Source organism: Lepisma saccharinum, chromosome 10, assembly GCF_977018435.1.
Source record: "Lepisma saccharinum chromosome 10, izLepSacc3.1, whole genome shotgun sequence".
Taxonomy (NCBI): Eukaryota; Metazoa; Arthropoda; class Insecta; order Zygentoma; family Lepismatidae; genus Lepisma; species Lepisma saccharinum.
Genome location: NC_139238.1, coordinates 59,307,154 through 59,323,596, shown reverse-complemented (window position 1 = coordinate 59,323,596; position 16,443 = coordinate 59,307,154). Strand labels below are relative to the sequence as shown.

At 35.6% G+C, this 16,443-nt stretch overlaps 1 protein-coding gene across 4 annotated transcripts in view; it reads right to left on the bottom strand.

The window, feature by feature from the left end:
* Positions 1 to 13,889, bottom strand: part of LOC145993917 (uncharacterized) — a 47,825-nt gene extending 33,936 nt beyond the window's left edge. For all 4 annotated transcript variants that reach the window (XR_014442306.1, XM_083129835.1, XM_083129838.1 and 1 more), the window contains exon 1: positions 13,702 to 13,889. The gene's annotated coding sequence lies outside the window, so the exon portion shown is untranslated. The remainder of the gene's footprint in view (positions 1 to 13,701) is intronic.
* Between the last annotated feature and the right edge of the window lie 2,554 nt (positions 13,890 to 16,443).

The window sequence follows — 16,443 nt, the reverse complement described above, 5'->3', positions numbered from 1 at the left end:
CAGGTCAGTAAATTCTTCAGTGCAGAGGTTAGTAGAGATGAAAGAAACAAATATAATTTTTTGTATGCAGTCTTGAATGATCTCCATCGTTTAGCATTGCAAGGTAATTTCGATCGTCCTTATGCAAATGAAATAAAAGCGCAATTACTTGCTATACATAGGAAACGAAAATCTGCAGCAATAATAAAGAGCAAGATTCTTCCTATAGACCCAGATGAGCAAGCCACACTAAGTCACATTCTTCAAGAACATAAACACGCCAGGAGTCACGTTATTCATAAATTAACTTTAGATTCCGGTGAAGTTGTCACCAGCCCTCATAGTATACACGACAGGTTTTTGCAATACTATAAAAATCTTCTTGGTCAAGCCTTTAATCCAACAGAAACGCAATGCAATTTTTTGAACTACCTCCCTGCGTCACTGACAGAAAATGAAAGAACTGAGCTCACACAACCGTTTAGTAAAAAGGAGGTTCATGATGCAGTATTCAAAGCTCCGAGGAATAAAACTACAGCCGAAGATGGATTACCATCAGAATTCTATCAATGTTTCTGGGATCTAATAAGAGACGAATTAACGGAATTGGTCAACGAAGTGTTGACAACAGGGACCATAGGGAAGACCAGTAGCACGGGAGTTATAGTGTTAGTTCCCAAAAAGGCAAATCCAAAGTTCGTCACAGATTTTAGGCCAATTTCCATATTGAGCAGTGACATCAAACTTATAAGTAGGTGCATAAATCAGCGTTTAAAAAAATATATGGTTAAACTTATTGGCAATTTACAGTTCGCTTGTAATACGTCCCAAAGTATACATCACTTGCTACAAACGATAAGAGACGTAATTATTACCAAACAAAATAAGAATGCATCAGAGGCAATTCTATCTTTAGATTTTTCTCAAGCATATGACAGAGTGAGCCACGAATATCTGTACAAAGTCTTAGAAGCATATGGCTTCGGAGACACTTTTCTTAATTGGATAAAAACATTATATAATCATATGCTGCTAAAACTCAAAATAAATGGTTTCTTGACAACAAGTTTTAAAATGCGACGAGGTGTACTACAAGGTAGTCCCTTGAGTAGCACATTGTACGTCCTCACAATAGCCCCCTTTTTGTTTAGTATCCAGCATCATTTACAGGGCATTTCTCTGGCTTCCACCACAATACAAGTTGGCAGTTTCATGGACGACGTCACGATTTTTCTCAAGGATGAAAGAGATCTGTACAGTGTTAAAAGCCAAATACATACTTTTGAGCTCACATCAGGAGCAAAACTAAACAATCGAAAGTCATTCCTAATGCCCCTTGGCAAGGAGAATCCTTTCACAAACAATACGGAGATCCCTGTAGACAAGAAAATAAAAGTTTTAGGTATAAACTTCTATGCAAATATCGATGAAACGATCGAAGCCAATAGTAATCTCACGTGCGAGAGGGCAATCTACGTCCTCAGAGTGAACAAGATGCGCTCTCTGAGTTTAAAAACACGAGTAAGATTTATCAACGTTTTTGCTCTCTCTAAACTTTGGTATGTAGCAAAAATCCTGCCCTTCAAAACACAGCACTTAGCCAAGGTCAACAAAGCTCTTGGCTGCTTTTTGTGGGACGATACAATTTTCCGGGTGGCAATAAATGAGGTCACGTTACCAGAGAAGACAGGTGGTTTGGCACTAATACACGTGAACACACAGGCAAGAGCATTGTTTGTACAGACTGGCCTTAAAACAGCTTTCTCACTGCACGAGTCAACGACCCAAGCATGTATACAGACGATAATAAAGGACATTCCATTAGAAGCTCCCATCGATATCCAAAGTATCCCCAAAAGATTTTCGTTTTATAAGGACATCGCTTTACAGGTATGCTACCAGTTATTACGACATGAGACAATTACACCATCTGTTAAAGAGTTATATAGTGAAATCAATAGTTTCAAGCACACAGTACCACGAATAGTCAGGGATTTCAATACACATAATTGGCCACAAATATGGGAAAATGTCTCCGCCAAACACCTTTCAAAAGCTGCCCAATCAATATGGTACAAAGTGGTTCATCGTGTTATAGTGACAAGAGATAGGACATACCAATATGGAATCAGTGACTCTCCTAACTGTATATCATGCAACGTGCCTGACTCTTTAGCCCACAGGATAACCAAGTGTTGCAACTCCTCCACGGCGTGGAACAAATTACGAACAATGCTCAGTCGTATATGCCGCACCTCATTAACAAAGTTTACGGATACAGATATAGTTTTTCCTGCTTTCAATTTTTATCCACCAACAAAACAACGAGCAGTACAATGGTTGATAACAGAATACTTATTATATATATTTCACAATGACGAGAGCAGTTTTAAGAAACAATTCAGTATCTTCTTGCAAGAACAATATGAAAAAATTCCTCTCCAAGCAAGGAAGAAATGGTATGCAAAATTCTTATTAGTGCTTTATACTTAATTTAGGTCAAACAAAAATGTAAAGGTTAACCAGATAGAAATACGAATTGTAATAGCAGTACTACACTTATGTCAAAAACAATGTAATTCCATAACTTGTATATCAGAATGAGACAATAAAAAAAAAAAAAAAAAAAAAAAAAAAAAAGAGTGTTGGTTATCGTGTCGGACTAGCATGCGGGCAACCCGAGTTCGAACCCAGCGGAAGGAAAGTTTTCTTTTTTTGTCTAATTTCATCCAACCTTATTTATAAAACTGAGGTTTCTGCAAAAACCTTTTGAATTGCATGCCACTTCGTATGTTGGTAATCTATAAGCAGCAAAGATGAAAATTTGATGTTCCGAAGCGACGATGTATTTGTGTATGTGTTGAAAAATCGCAATTATTTATTAGCGAATAACATGCAGCCACGTGATCATTGAGAACGCTTCCTAGTTGTCAGTGCTAATATGGCAGTAGCTACAGTCTGTCAATATACACCAACTTTCACGTTTCCCGTAAAATAATTACCTTTCCACGTTTCAAAATCATGAGTGCTGTCTAAAGCAATACTTGCGTTTGCATGTTCGAATGTAAAGTAATACGAAACGTTTTTCCCAACAAATGACATTAAAACCATTAATAACTGTTTGCAATGTGATACTGATATCATATATGGAAAGAGTAAAAATGGAGAATTTCGCTTAATACAACTTATAAATAGGGAGCGGAAGTTGATGAAATGTCATCTCTTCTCTGACATCTCGGACACGATGCCCATTAAATATACACAATATTACATTTAATTTTAACCCAAAAAGGTAATTTTAAAGTGCATTATTTCGCATTTGTTGCCATTTGTCAGGTTTTAGGTAATTTTCCCGGATGTTCGGCATTTACCCGTCATTTTTTGCAATATTCGGTATATTGTTTCATCATATTTTGTCACTTCTTTAATTTTGGTAATATTATTGAATCTTTTCACCAAGGTATATATATCTCGCAGGATTGCAATTTTCGAGCAAAAGAAATGCTGAACTGGTGACAGTTTTTGTTTTGTCGGGGGAAACCACCTGGTGCCCGTCTGGGGCAAACTCAGATTAAGATCAGATAAGGAGAGGCTTGAAATACCATAGCTAGAATCCGTTTGCACTGAAAATCCTCGTTGCATATTTTAATTGATTGTGCATGTGCTATCATTTGGTGCCCTTTTTTTAAAGCAAGATTGCATTTTGTTTAATTTCATTTTCATTTCAATTTTTAAACTGAAACTAACAAATTTAATGGTATTTTTTTCATTTTACGTCATTTTTTCTACATTTTTAGGATATTCTATAGGTCGTATACCTATATTTTTTAGGTCATCAACTTCCGATCCCTACTTATAAATATATTAAATTATGTGGATACCTGATGTGAAACGTACGATGCACGATCAGGGAGCCTGAATGTTGCATTGAAAACTGCAGAGAACAATGACTGACTTATGAACAGTGAAAGGTTTTTCCATGCTCCAATGAGATTTAATTTATAACTATAAATAAACAAGGGAGAAGGACACAGGTTCGTATAATGAACTAAATTGTAATCTAAAAGTTTTAATTGAAGAAACAAAACACGTTCGCGGTTAAATATAGGGCATTCAATTTCAGGCACATTACACTAACTGAAAGAGTATTTTCTAAATTAATAATATTTGGATACCCGGCAAATCCTAACTTGATGTTAACCACGTAATGCACTTGATAATCAAAGAAACATAATTTTGCTTGATCATGCCCTTTATTTTGTGTCTTGATTGTTGAAATAATACGTTGAAACGAACAGTACTATGTTTTAGAGTGTGTTTAGAATCTCTTGTGTACTGCATGTAAATACTGAAGTCATTTTAGTTTCCTAATCAAAAAACAATTATTGAGTGTAATCCTTTAAAAGGAAAGCCTTTGTTTCTTTGCAGCTGTTCATGACAGAAATTCAATTGCAAGACAAGTTATACCAAATTAGCAATAGTTCTCTTACATATTTGTGGTATGTGCTTGTCTGCCTTATACCAGATGATGAAGGAAGCAGATATAAAAGAAAGACAATTACTGTTCTTGGGTAGCTCGTCCTGCTTTTGTCAGGAAACCTGATCAGCATACTGAACCAAGCCATCACACGAGATACGACTTCAATAATATAATTCCGTTTCTCTGGCCAAATAACTCCAAAAAAAAAGGCAATAAAATTGTCAGTGTGAGGAGACGGAGAAACAATTTTCTTTTATCTTACATTATACTCTGTCTGTATGCCTAGTATGGTTTGTCTGTCCCAAAGCTGAAGACAAACCTCTGTCTGCCTGTTGTAACGCGTGGCATGTTTTCTTCCAGCTTACAAATCACGTAAAATAACTTCGTTCACTTCAGTGTGCTGGTTCTGCAGGCTCAAGGTCATGTCGACTGATAACGAGATCCTACGTGATTCCGGGGCCAACTGTCAGCACCGAAGACAAGCTTCAGTAACTTTTGCGAGTTTCATTTTAGAGCGCATGCTCCGTAATTTTGTGCAGAAAACCCATTTTTTCTGTGTATAAAATTTACGTATGTTTGGATTATGTGCTCAAATGTTGCAGTAAACATAACTCCGTGACACACAACAATAATTACAAGTTCTTCAAAGATTAGAAACTTAGCTAGCTTTACTCATAAGACGATTAGATTGTCCGACTGACAGAAGACCAGGTGGTGGGTTGGTAGCGTGTTAGTTTGACACGCAGGAGATACTGGGTTCGATTACCCTTTGATTAACTCCAATTTTTTTCTTAACTCGAGCGACTATATATTTCAATTTATTTATTGCGAACATTCTTATTTTATTTGCTGTGCGAATTGTTGATTTTTTTCTAAACGATTACGATAATTTCTTTTGAATAGTATTATATGTATTTCTGGATCATTTTCTCGAAATAAATGTATACTTTTCGCCAAGGCATAACATTTTATTGAGTATGTTTGTAAAATGATGAGAAATGTGAAAAAAAATCTATCGTAAAAAATAATTTTCACAAATAAAATTTAAAACGGTAAAGTAAAGATTTCCACCCAAAAAATAAAGTAAAAATGTATTTAACTTTTACTCAAATAAATTATTAAATAAAATGCAATAATTTGTTGCTCGAGTTATTTAAAAACCATAGGGCAATAGAACGGAAATCGAACTCAAAACCTTCTTTACGTGAAACTTATCCGCTACCACGAGGCCACTTGACCATTTAAAAATCACGTAATAGCTTCGCCTCATCAAGGCACTTGGAACTCATCGAAACTTTCAAGCGCTTTTCCTCGATTTTTTCCTTCTTTTTAAGTCCACTTTATGCACAGTAAGAAAACTGGATCTATAGTTTAAAGTGGGATTCCAACCACTTGGAACCACTAAACCGCGTATCAAAATTTGCCTCTGGAATTGTTGGCTAGCGTGCGATATTACCAATAGTCGGTTCAAGCATGGATGTGGGTGTTTGTCCCAATGAGAATATATATATATATATATATATATATATATATATATATATATATATATAGGAAATTGACATTTGTGACAAATGAGAAAAAGGTGAAGAACGAGGATACTATTAATTTTGAAAATACTCTTTCAGTTAGTGTAATGTGCCTGAAATTGAATGCCCTATTTTTGACCGCAAACGTGTTTTGTTTCACTTTACACTAACTCAAAGAGTATTTTCAAAATTAATAGTATCCTCGTTCTTCAACTTTTTCTCAGTTGTCACACATGTCAATTTCCTCTATATTCTCTGTAATCTCATTGGGACAAACACCCACATCCATGCTTGAACCGACTATTGGTAATATCGCACGCTAGCCAACAATTCCAGAGGAAAATTTTGATACGCGGTTTAGTGGTTCCAAGTTGTTGGAATCCCTAATCTGTGTGTTTTCGTTAGATATGAAATGAAGTAAATAAATAAGACAAGTGGGTGGAAGGGACTGGAGAATCGTAGCTACGTAACCATTGAGAAGATATCCTTCGCCTAGATAGAGAATCTCTATATCCCATTGCGATAGAGAACTTATTAGAAGAATCAAAATACAGATTAAACGAACAAATTTGATGCGTATCCGCCTTTCTATCTTCACTGGTACTGACTGTACAGACGTGTGAAGTTCATTTTCACACGTTTTCCGCGTTGTCTAGCATCTCTTGTTGGCATCTCTCGGCAAAGTGGAAGGGGAACTTTCGTCTCTATTTCATGGGAGGTATCTGTGGTTTTCGTTTGTACTATACCTTTAGAATCACCCTGTATTTCTAATGCATATTGAACGAATTGGTCTTAACTCATAATCATGCCGTAAGAAGGAACGAACTCGTGGGGTAGTGGTTATCGCACTGGGTTGTCACTCTAATGGTCGTAGGTTCAAATCCCCTCGATGGCAAAAACTTTTCGTAAACTTTATTCGTTCCCATTGTTACTATTTGAATTAGTCTTCTTTGAAACTAACAACGAAAGATTATACAATTAACTCTTTCTCTTTCAAAATGGTAACATGAGGACAGGTTTCTTATTATAAGAACTGGAAATGTTGTGGTCTCAACGCATCTAAAATCCAAACTACTAGATCAACGTTATTTTCTACTGAATTCTAAATCCACGTTATACACAGATAGGCTAATGGGGCCTGGACCTACAGTTTAAAGTGAGATACCAACCAATATGTGTCTCCACTTGTTATCCTGCACTGAACGTAAAACAAACAGCTCCCCGCCCCCATTTTTAAAACAAATTTACATTAAATATGGTATTTATAACATAATCATCATTGATTTGATTGTTTTTACTACTGAACGTCAAATAAAACATTTTCCACAATCACCTCTTCGTCCCATCTCTCCCAATATCTTTCTGTCCCTCTATTTTTCCCCTTCCACACCCCCCACACACATGTATCAAAATAAATATTTTCTTAGGTTTGTATGTGTATAAATATGAAATTAAATATCCCCCAAAATACTATTGATTTTCTTCTTTCCGTCACCCCTCTCCCACTCCCACAACCCCTCATTATTATTGGCGTTCGCCAGACCAAGTGGTAATGTATCAACGTCTTGTAATCAGTGTGTCCTTTTCCGAGTTCCAGTCAGGTCGCATAATGTTTCAGATTCCAATTTAAATGTATCCCGAGTCGTGATTAGCCTATGTGTGCAAAAAGTGATGTTAAAACGAACTCTTGACCTCAATAATACAAGTTGTGTATTTTCTTTCAGCTGTGGTTCCCTCTTTTCGCGAGAAATAACGAATTAACCTAATCATTAACTCAACAAATAAAAATGCATCTCTAAATTAATTAATGAAAACTGTTATTACACCCAAACCACTATTTTATCGTAAATGTAAATGAAATATAATCTCACGTAGTGAAAACAATGTGAAAATTGTTCTAATGAGTGATATATGATTGTCAAACACATACATGAATACATTATATTAAGCTCGTGAACTATTGGGACAATTTAATACTAATTTGAAACGATTAAAGGCAATTAAAACGACAAAGTAAACTTTTGCGCAATCTTTCTGCCGAAATGCATTATTGAAACAATATTTAACCAATGGGGACGCTATCTCATATTTGGAAATGCTGCATTGGTTGAACTTCGTGTGGACAAGACCGTGAGTCACGCCTCCTGCTCCTCCGAATCGAAGTTCACTCTGATTGGAGGATCGTATATTTCACAACACTTCCTTTTTTCAGAGCTACCAACGTAATTTCCTAAGACGTTGGACTTAGAAAAAATCCATGCGACAGATTTTTTGAACATGACTGTACCTTTGAGCAATCATTTAAAGTATCCAGGAATCATTATAGACCTCCAGCTAAATTTTAAACTCCAAATTTATAACTATATTCGTAAAATTTATCACCATGATTACATATTTCGTAAAATTTGTAAATATCTCAATAGAAATCTTAGTAGACATTTCTACCTTTCCTTTATTCGTCCCGTAATCGAGTATGGTGCTAGTCTTATTTTTGGCGGTAACTTAACTCATCTGAAGAAACTTAAAACAATTGCTTAAGAACTATTCACATGCACCCCCAAGAATATAATTCTCAACAATTGTGCAAGATTTATATCATACCCACAGTCACTTTCAGAATACATTACATCTACCTGAAGAAGGTATTCCATAGTATACATAACAAATCATCTCCATTGCATAACAGGATTAAGCTCCGCTCCGAGTTCAGTACCCGAAACACCAGATCGTCCTTACATAGAGACCTAGTAATCCCCAAACCTAACAAAACCAGATTTGGCCAAATTGCGATGCTATGCATGGTTCGTGGGGCTATTTATAAATGGTTCGTGAGGCTATCCGTGCATGGTTCGTGGGGTTTCCGGACCCGAAAAAAATATTTTTCTAATTTTAAAAAACAATTTTAACTATGTTTGCTTAACCTAACAGAACCTAACCTAACCTTGCCGTGCATGGTTCGTGCATTTTTCGAACCTGGAAAGAAATACAAAATCAGAAACACAAAAGTAGGTATTTTTCTATGAAGTAGGTTGCAACACTGCATAACCACTGATCATGGACACTAGACAAGAATTATCAGCCATATCGCGTGTAATGCAAGTGAAAGCGAACAAAACAAAATTACACAATATGTCTCAAAATGATATTATTTGGTTGGAAAAACCAAAATGCCACCTTCAAGAATCCTTAGGAATGCAGAATACGAAGTATCAATGTGAAAAATAAGAAAATAAGGGAATTAGAGACATTTGGTGGTTACTGAAATTTGGTACTAATCTGATATTCCCCAGACAGATTTCTTCATTTTTACAGAAGAAACTACTTACGGTAATAAGTTCCTGTAGCATTGTCTATCATCTGGAAGGTCTTTTGTGTGATGTAACAGATTGCTTCAATTTTAAAAGTTTGGGGCTCATTTGGGGGCAGGTGACTCCGGCCAATTTCTAACATGCCTTTAGCAGGGACTCTATAGATAAAGCCGGGGAGCCGGAGCAGAGCGGAGGCAGGGTCGCATTAGCAGTTGGGGGCGGTAGGTCAATTACCCCAGGGGCAGAACCCGGAATCGGTGGGAAACTTGGACTAAAAAATTTCAATACACCAGTGAAACAGAAAATAAAATTCATGTGGGTATTAATATGTCTGACAAATTTACAATTCATGATGGCTTAAAACAAGGAGATGCATTATCTCCATTGCTCTTTAATTTTGCCTTAGAATATGCTGTAAGGAAGGTAAAAGAAACTAAAGAAGGACTAAAATTAAATGGTGTGACTCAGTTGTTAGCATATGCAGATGATGTAGACTTACTGGGGGATGATGTGAATACAATTAAGAATAATGCTAAAATATTTTTCAAAACTGCTAAAGAGATAGGTTTGGAAGTTAACAAAGAGAAAACTAAATATATGCTTACAGGCCGAAACCAAGTGTTAGGTAATAATCAAAATCTAATTATTGATAACAACTCGTTTGAACCAGTTTCCAAATTCAAATACTTAGGAGTAATATTAACAAATGAAAATTATATTAAAGAGGAAATAAAAAGTAGGCTTAATTCAGGGAATGCATGTTACTTCTCTCTTCATAAACTTTTGTGTTCTCGTTTAATATCTAAGAAACTAAAAGTTAAAATATACAAAACAGTAATTTTGCCTGTAGTATTATATGGATGTGAAACTTGGTCCCTTACATTGAAAGAAGAACATAAATTGAGAGTATTTGAAAATAAGATCCTTAGGAAAATCGTTGGACCTAAAAGGGATGAGGAGACAGGTGAGTGGAGAAGGTTACATAATTTAAAACTACATCATTTATATTCATGTCCAGATATTATTAGAATAATTAAATCAAGAAGACTTAGGTGGGCAGGCCATGTGGCACGAATTGGAGAAGAAAGAAGAGTTTACAGGATTCTTGTTGGGAAACCTGATGGTAAGAGACCTGTAGGAAGGCCAAGACGAAGATGGAGGGACAACATTGAGATGGACCTAAGGGAAATCGGTAGGGATGGATATATCTTGCTCAAGATAGGGAAAGATGGAAGGCCTGTGTTGCTGCAGCCATGAACCTTCGGGTTTAAGAAGGCTAGAGAATTAGTTAGTTAGTTAGTTTACAATACCAGACCACTCTACAAATTCTATGAAATTTTGCCTACTCACTAATTGTGAACTCCTAATCACGAATCTGCATGTAATAATTGGCGGTCAAGTATGGAAATCAAGGAAAAAAACTAAATAAACTATGTTTTCTTAACGTAACGTAACCCTACCATAAGAACAATAGTTCCACGGAATACGCCATTTTCCCAACATGAAGAAATCAACAGTCAAGACAAGGTATAGTTCTCTTAGCTAAAATATTAATTTTTCTTTGTATTTATGCTAATGGAACCTGACCTAACAGGCCTAACCTAACCTCGTAGGCATTCCTCGTCTGATGTCAGCAAGATTGTTGTGCGTAAAGGAAGACCATTAACGACTTGCGAAAGAAAGATGGTTCCGAATTGCTGTGTATGGACAAACACCGTGGTAAATCACAAGGTTATTTTACAAGTTTTACACGTAAATGTACAATTTTAACAAGTGACCGCCAAATATGAACTACAGATACTTTATCAGGACACCGAAATTAGTATGTAGGCGAAATTTTATAGAAATTTGAGAGTGGTCCGGTATTGTAAACTCATGCCAAATTTTTTAGTTTAAATTTCCCACCAATTCCAGGACGAAAAACATGAATACATCTTAAAGAATGGGAGCGAATTTACAATATAGAGAAAGTCTCCAATTTTGTTAATTTTCGGTATACTAACTAATTTTGACCTCCTAATCACGAATCTGTTGAAAAAAACCGGGGGTCACGTCTGAAAATTTGAAAAAAAGCCGATTGAATTTTTTATATATATATATAGGTGTATATGCGTAGTTTTACGAACAAAAATGTATTCTCCTGTCACTGTGTCCAACCACGCCATTGTTTTACAAGAAAATGATTTATGATGTTCAATTCCAGTACGATCCCTATTTTTTCGATGAATTTAGGGGTGAAATCAGTGCTAATGGAACCTAACCTAACAGGCCTAACCTAACCTCATGTGAATGGTTCGTGGGGCTACCCATGGATGGTTTTTGGTGCTAACAAACAATTTTTCATCCAAATGTTTTTTACCTGAAATTTTACCCCAAAACCAAATGTCTGATGAAAAAAGCGTGTGTTCTCCTGAATCATAATAGCAAAATTGTGTATATGTACTTGTAAAAAACTGTAAACAGCAAGTGAAATAATTCAACAATGCAAGCAGTATGTACATACAAGAAAAATATAGGTAAATATGCGATGACGGATTTCTTCAAATTTACAGGAGAAAGTACTTACTGAAATGAGTTTCTTTAGCATTCTGGACGTTCTTGGAGGTATTTTCTTTCACGGGAAACTAAAAACTTCGTATTTGAATGCTACCGAACAAGAATTAATCACTTTTTACGTAAGAAACTTGCATTGCCTGCCATATTATGCCGTTGTTTCCATTGTGTGCGTGCAGATGGCGAGCGTCGAAAGTCACACGGTCTTGTCAGTGTTTCAAAACATGCATTTCTTTTACGAGAATTTTGTTTTCTTTTTCAACTATGCTTACCTAACCTAACCTTGCCAGAAATGGTTTTTGGGGCTATCGTGAATGGTTTTGGGGGCTATCGTGAATGGTTTTTGGGGCTAACGTGAATGGTTTTTGGGGCTAACGTGAATGGTTTTGGGGCTATCGTGAATGGTTTTGGGGGCTATCCAGCAATGGTTTGTGGGGCTAAGGTGAATGGTTCTTTGGGGCTATCCATCAGTGGTTTGTGATGACATAATGAACACGAAAGTAGGTATTTTTTGGTTAAGAAGGTTGAAACACTGCATACCCACTCGAAAACTACAAAACACAAGCACGGCGCGATGATCCATGACGAGTGCATGCCATATTGTCTGTTACCCAAGCTGAACAAGGAAGAAAAATAATCACTCGTAATATGAAAAGTTGACACTATTTTATGCAAAAAGGGGTAAATGTCTGTTATATCGGAGACACATTTCTATCGGATATTTTCAGTTTTAAATGGTTCGTACTTACCAATTGTGTATTGCGAAACATACTTGAAGGTGCCATTATGCTTTTTCCATGAAAATAACTTCGATTTTTCACATTACGAGTAATTCTTTTGGGACCTTTCTTCCCTTGCGGAGCATAGAATATTTCGCGCACAGCTGTGGATCATCACGCGTCGTGCTTGTGTTTTGTCGATTTGGTAAATATGTGATAACGCCCGGACACCTTTAACTCATTTATTTCCTTAATTTTACCACTGGTTCTTACCTTTTCTGCATTGCGGAACATTCTTTAAGGTGAAGTTATGCCTTTTTCGGTAAATGTCTGTTATATCGGAGACACTTTCCTTCAAATTTACAGGAGAAACTACTTACGGAAATGAGTTTCTGTTGCATTTATCAAACTTCGTGGAGGTATTTTGGTAACACTTTACTATACCTGAGATTTCTTCAAATTTACAGGAGAAAGTACTTACGCAAATCATTTTCTGTAGCGTTGTTGATGTTCGGGAATGTAATTTTGATTCATTTTAATGCGAATGCATGTGGTTTTGTACGAAAATCTATTTCCGACGCGCTATTGCTGCTGCCGCCATTTGCTTCATGCATGAGAGCACAATACGCTCTCGTATTGTCCGTATATGCTAAATTGAACGAAAGGAGTGCTAATGGAACCAAACCTAACAGGCCTAACCTAACCTAGTAGGCATACCTCGTCCCCGTGATGGTTTGTGGGGCTATCGTGAATTTTTGGGCTAACGTCAATGGTTTTTCTGGCTCAAGGAACGATCAACGGTAAGCTATCGCATTCCATAGTGACAAAATACTTTACTATACCTGAGACACCTGGGAATCATTTCTTTCGCACTTTTTTACATTGCTAACGTACTATTCTGCATTCCGGAACACTTATTTAGGTGAAATAATTGAATTTGTTAGGAAAGTAATGTATATTTCGGTAAATGTCTGTTATATCGGAGACACTTTCCTTCAAATTTACAGGAGAAACTACTTACGGAAATGAGTTTCTGTTGCATTTATCAACCAAAATATACACAAGTAAGACCACTTACTTCATTACTACTAAAATTATTATTATACTATACTGGAATACACGCTAATATTACTTACAATTGATAGCTGGCAGTTCAGTATTTTTCTTGGAACATATCTTTGTAGTTCTTGCTCTTCATAGGCTTCAATTTCTAGACTTCATTTCTTTAGCGTCTACACAACATTTGGTAATTGTTGGGGTTATCTTGTTCAATCTGAAATTTTTCATGCGTAGCTGACCCTTTGGACTGTAATTTGTTTTTACGTTTGTTCTCCGTACAGGAAATGTAGACAGATCATGCTTGCTATTTTGAGTGAGGGTTTCACTAAATGTCCTCCACCAAAACTTCAAGCTAACTGAAATATAATTTTCTACCCCGCGGAAAAATGGATTACGTGTAATTATTATTTTTGTACCAAATAAATCACGTCATACATTTATTAACATGTAACTTCTTTAATGATATTGAATTAATTAATTCAAACGCCTTGGCGACTTTAATGATCTATTCTACATTGTAATTGTGGTTACGTGTACGGACACAGCCATTTTCAACATACGCCGATACGTACAGGATATGGTCAAGACCATCTTGAGGTTCAGGCCACAGCGCTGAGTCAAGACGTCATCATCTGGAGGCGATCGTCTTAACGCTGTAAACCCCTTGTGGTAATTTTGCCGTAGAGAATTAAGGTATATTTATTTCTTTTATGAAGTTAAATTTTGACATTTATCCTCCAGACGAATATAGTTAGAAGAAAAAAGTATAATATTGAATATTTACACCAAAATTTTCATTCAGGAAGTCACTATGGCCACCATAAAAAATTCCTACCATAGCACAAAGAAAGAGTTGAAAACAGTTAGAAACTTCCTGGCGGAAAAATTTAAACATTGTATATCTTTGAAAAATATTATCGGGAATATTTGTCAGGTACAGTAAAACTTGTAACCGCTTTTGTATGAACTTTTGTATATAAAATCAATTGATTAAATCAGAACCCCCCATGTTAGGTTGACCGTAAACTTTCCAAGTTACCTAATCAATTAAACTGTCTTTAACTTTACCCAAAATTAATCAACCAGATAATTCAGATATTCTGCGTAGCTATACAATCTCAATACAAAAACTTAATTTCTATAACCTTTCAGCAAAAGCGAAAGAAATTGGTACAAGGGCAAAGTTACATATCTGTTAATAAAGACTAAACCTAAATCATTTGTCACATTGTAATTTCGATCCTATTGACTTTATTGAACGAAATATAGGCTAACAAAAACATTGAATCTTTTCATTGTCGATAGTAAGATCTGTGACAATAACTTATGAGTTTCAACATTTTCATTAAAAACAAAAGCAGATTAATATTTCGATCTTAGCGTTCACTTGGGAAGTAAACATTTGGAATATTTCCTTACACTGTTAATAAAATCGTGAAGAATGTTAATAAATTATGAATCAATAAACATTATCACTGATTTAATAATCAAAGTTACGAACATTGAAGCTTGACAAAGACAAAAAATAAAAAGCAGTTCATATGAAACACTTCTATAAAATTTAATACATTTGTAGTTCATATTAACATAGATAGGTAACAAAATGCTTTCTGTGTGAAAACATTTGTATTTGAAACATAAATAATATGTTCCTGGATAGTTTTACACACGTATATTTCATAGAAGTTCTTGTTACACATCGCACCCTTGTATTTGAATGCACAACATATCTTCCATTAGCCTCCGATTAGCATAAAGAAGCATAAAGCGGGATAAAATAAGAATGTAAATATACACATGTATCAACTTTGCCCCGTTGTATAGCTTTCTTTCATTAAGCATATTTTGAAACTGAAAATTTGTGCAAATAATATGACTATTTTATCGAATGCTTGCATAAAATGTGCAGCAACAAACTGCTTTGGTAGACACGAACGTAGCTAATATTTTAAACGTTGACTAAATCTTGAAACAAATTAATTTGCAATCATAAGCAATAATCTTAACGTTAACCAATGTTTGTAATTCAGGGTAAATTATTTGATATTTCTAAAAAAAAATTGTTGACAAGAGATAAAACATGGCCACATTTAAGAGTAGGTATGCCTATTCCGGACACATGAAATGTTTACATCATGAACTATTACTCTTATTTATTTATGAGTATAAAACCTTTGTTACTTAACTTCTATCTTTTCGTAGGAACCAAATCACATAGAATTGCCCTTAACATTTCTAATTTTCAGCAACTTCTTGAAGAAATGTGAACGTTACTCTTACCTTTTTCATCATAATTGACTCTGCAATTGAGCACATAACACTTATACACCATACCTCTTGCACATTTAAGCATATTTATACGTCATGTAAACTCGATTAGAGTTCTTAAATTTGCATTACAATTCCATATTCACTTAAAAGGTCCAACATTGATTCCGAAGAAGCAAATCAAACATGGCGGCTATCTCGCCTCCAGTTGATGACGCTTAGTCACGTGCACGGAGCAAGCCATGAGGCTTTCAGATAGAGAAGGTAATGATATGGTACAGTTGGATTCATGAGTTTTAACGTGCAAATTGTCCATCACCATGTTCGTGCAATTTATTCCACTCAGTAGGAGCTTCAAGAATTAAAAGAAAACTCAAAACAAGCTGTTGACAACTTCTGCACCAGCATACATAAAAACCCATCGCTTAAAAACACATAGGATATAAGGAAAAAAATTAATGAAAATAGTCATGGACAATTTGCATGGTAATACTCATGGATCCCACTGTACAGTGGTCGCGAAGATATTAACCAACCAAGGAATATAGAGG